This window comes from Felis catus, chromosome F1 (assembly GCF_018350175.1).
Source record: "Felis catus isolate Fca126 chromosome F1, F.catus_Fca126_mat1.0, whole genome shotgun sequence".
In the NCBI taxonomy this organism is placed as follows: domain Eukaryota; kingdom Metazoa; phylum Chordata; class Mammalia; order Carnivora; family Felidae; genus Felis; species Felis catus.
Genome location: NC_058384.1, coordinates 58431479 through 58435100, shown reverse-complemented (window position 1 = coordinate 58435100; position 3622 = coordinate 58431479).

Here is a 3622-nt window from a genome sequence, read left to right as displayed (position 1 = left end):
GCCTTCACTCCTTAGACCTGAGGCAAGCGGGAGGGGCTCTAGGAACGCTGAGCGGGAGTGTTTGCCTTTCGTCTTTGCAGCCGGCAGTCACAGCCTCCTGGGCTGGAGCCACTGTGGGTCCAAGAGCATTTTCTAATGAGAGAATGATTGCTCAGCCTGGCAAAGGGGAAAACGGGAAGTCTTTGATGTAGCAGCTCATAATAATAATAGGCCATCCACTGCAGAGCAAGGCATTGCTGGAAACCTACCGCCAGTGAGTTTTTGGTTTGGTATTTTCAGAAGGAAAATTGTGTCAGTGATCCACACACTCGGGCCTAGCCGGAGTTCTCTCTTGACAAAGAGCAGTAGGCATCTCTGAGGTCACCAACGGAGGGACGAGCCGAGGGGAACGAACAGCTAACTGCTCGGGAAGGGGACCGGCTTGCCTCAGTTGACACAGGGAGTTTATTAATTCCCCCAACAGGGCACTCGCTGCCTGCACTGTAGGGACCACACTGGACCTTCAAGTGAAGTTGAGGTCAAGTCCTGAGGTCAAGCATGGCTTTGACTCGGTTATCACCATTCGCTGGACCTCAGATTGCCTTACGGGCAAAGTGATGGGCCCTGAGTAAAACACAGCAAAAGAAAACAAAACACCAGCCAGAATCCTTTCTTCAAAAGCAATCTTACTTTGGAGTCTCAGGAATAAAAGAATACATCTCCAGGTGTGTGAGGAAGGAGGAGTGGTCCCAGAGCTCCTTCAGCTCACCCCTCAGGACTTTTTCTCTTCGTTTTTTCTTTTTAATATGTATATATTTTTTAACGTTTATTTATTATTGAGAGACAGAGGGAGATAGAGCATGAGAACGGGAGGGGCAGAGAGAGGGGGAGACACAGAATCCAAAGCAGGCTCCAGGCTCAGAGCTGTCAGCACAGAGCCCGACGCGGGGCTTGAACTCACAAACCGCGAACCGGTGACCTGAGCTGAAGCCGGAGGCTTAACCGACTGAGCCCCCCACCCCGGGCGCCCCCCAGGGCTCTTTCTTTAATCTTCCCCTGGCCTGGGTGTCTCTATTCCCTGTGGCTCATCCTCACACGGTTTGAAAAACACCAGCCTAGATAAGCTCTAAGGCCGGTTCAGATCTAACACTGAGTGGTTCTGGTCCCTTTGGCCCCAAAGTGACCTCAAATCAAAGGAGAAATTGCAGGTTCTAGAACGGCACTGCCCACAAACCTATGTCAAGTGCATAAGTCTTTTTGAATTTTCTAATAGCTCTATTCTAAGAAGGAAAATAAACAAATACAAAAATAGGGAAAATTAATTTCATCAACATATTTTATTGAACCCAACATATCTGCACAGTTCCACATGTAGTTGATACAAAAATAATTGAGATATTTCACATTTTTATGTGAAATTTTCAAAATCTGGCATGTATTTTGTTACTTTATTTGTAAAGTTTGTTTGGGAAAGAAGAGAGAGAGAGAGAGCATGAGAGAAGGACAGGGAAGGGAAGAAAGAGAGGGAGAGAGGGAGAGAGAGAGAGAGAGAGAGAGAGAGAGAATATCCCAAGCAGGCTCCATACTCAGCACAGAGCCTGACTTGGGGCTTGATCCCATGAACCATGAGATACTGACCTGAGCCGGAATCAAGAGCTGAAAGCTTAGCCAACAGTGTCACCCAGGCACCCTCGGCATTTACTTTAAACGCACAGCACATTTTAATTCCCATTTGCCACGTCGCCAGTGTTCAGTGGTCTCATGTGGCAAATGGCTACCCTACCAGAAAGCACAGAAGCACAGAATCTTAAATGGCTCGGGCATAGGTCCATCCCATCCATGACTTTACCGGGAAACATCTGCAGGCTCCCCGTTTCCAAACTCATGGAGAGAGACACGCAGATGGTCCCGCTTGCGTTTCCATGGCCGCACCAGATGCTGCGGGAGCCACTCTTCTTCTGGGCCTGGAAAGTGCTGCGCGACGTTTCATCAGGCTGGCCTCGGTGACCTCAGCTGCTCGACACCTCACCTTTCCGTCACTCAGCTCGTGCTCCAACCTCTTGTGGATCCGCGATCACCTTTACCCTGGGATTTACTCCTTCTAAGTTTTCCTTAAGCCTTTCTCTGCCTTCATTCTAGAATTCTAGAATTCCTCCAGGAATCTACCTTGACCCGGAGGAGTATTTTGAAAACCCGGCTGTCACACCCATCCCTACCTTCTGCCGTCAGCATCTCACACTCATCACCATTTGAGTGCGCATTAAGGAAGTCGTTTAATTAGTATGTGTTTTTTTTTTCCGACGTTATCCATATTATATCTTCTGTGTCAGTCTAAGTCGTCTCCATCTTTTGGCTTTAACACATAGTGCTTTGCGGTGAAACGGTATTTTCCTTATGATGTTTGTCGGAACAAAGATATGGCTCAGCATAATCACGTTAGGACACTCAAATACGGCGAAGATGTTTTGCTGTCTCTTTGGGACCAAAACTGAACATTAAGGCTTTGCTGGTTATTTGTATACGGATCAGGTTCATAGCCATCGACTGGCTGGTATTACGGACAGCGTTCTCACATTGATGACTCAAAACAAAAAATTAAAGGAACACAATCACCTCTGTTTGTACAGAAGACGCTCAGAAGTATAACGACTGAAACAACATCCACCTGTAAACTGTTTCCTACCATTCTATAATTTGAACATAAGCTGTACCTTTAGAGATGCTTAGTTAAAAAAAAAAATGACATGTTTGTGTGTGAATGATCCGGTAATTCTTCCACGTTTCAAGTTTGATAAATGAGGAGGAATGTTGCCATTTTTCCTAATTTTGCAACTTGGATGGCTTCGATTCTTAGTCAACTAAATTAGAATAATCCACTAGTTTGAAACTATAATAAAATAATCATCTCATTAAATGGGTTACATTTGTTTTTGAAGTGACATTCCCCTTCTGGGCCTGTGGGAGAAGCTGTTATAAACTCCTCTGTAAGTGTATAAAGCCTACTTTGTTTGGGCTTCGATCGTGAGGCATTAGCAATGAATTCGTAATCTAGAGATCACAAGTGCTTTGAAACAGAGGCACCCAGTTATCAGCACAAGTGTTGGTTCCCCGGCCCCTCCCCACCAGGACTTTTCCTTCTTCCTTCTGGGCTGGGGTATTACCGTTTTACAGATAAACAAATGAACACAGTGACTCTGGATGAACAGACACAACAGATGTGCGTCAGAATCAGGACTTCTATCCAGAACTCTCTGACCCTGAATTAGTGAACGCTGATTCAATAGTCGTCTATGGTTAGGGAAAAGCAAGCTATTAAAGCTCCAAATAGATCCAGGGTAGACCCTCTGGGAACTTCTTCTCTGAGGTCTATGGAAATTACCCAAAACCAACTTCCTCAGCCAGGACCTGCTGATCCCCAAGGTGTAAGGTCGAACGGGCTTGCCCTAAGTACTCAGGTATCATGAAGGGTGTAGGTGCCTTGGCGTGTGAATGCAGAAGGGTGACACAAAAGATGATCATATGATTTTTTAAGATAACTGTATTCACTTACTGCACGTTGAAACCCTGGAGTGAAAGCTGGACTGTGTATGTGGACGCACCTATGTGAAAAACTGTACAGGTATTTTCCCTCCGGAGGAACCCG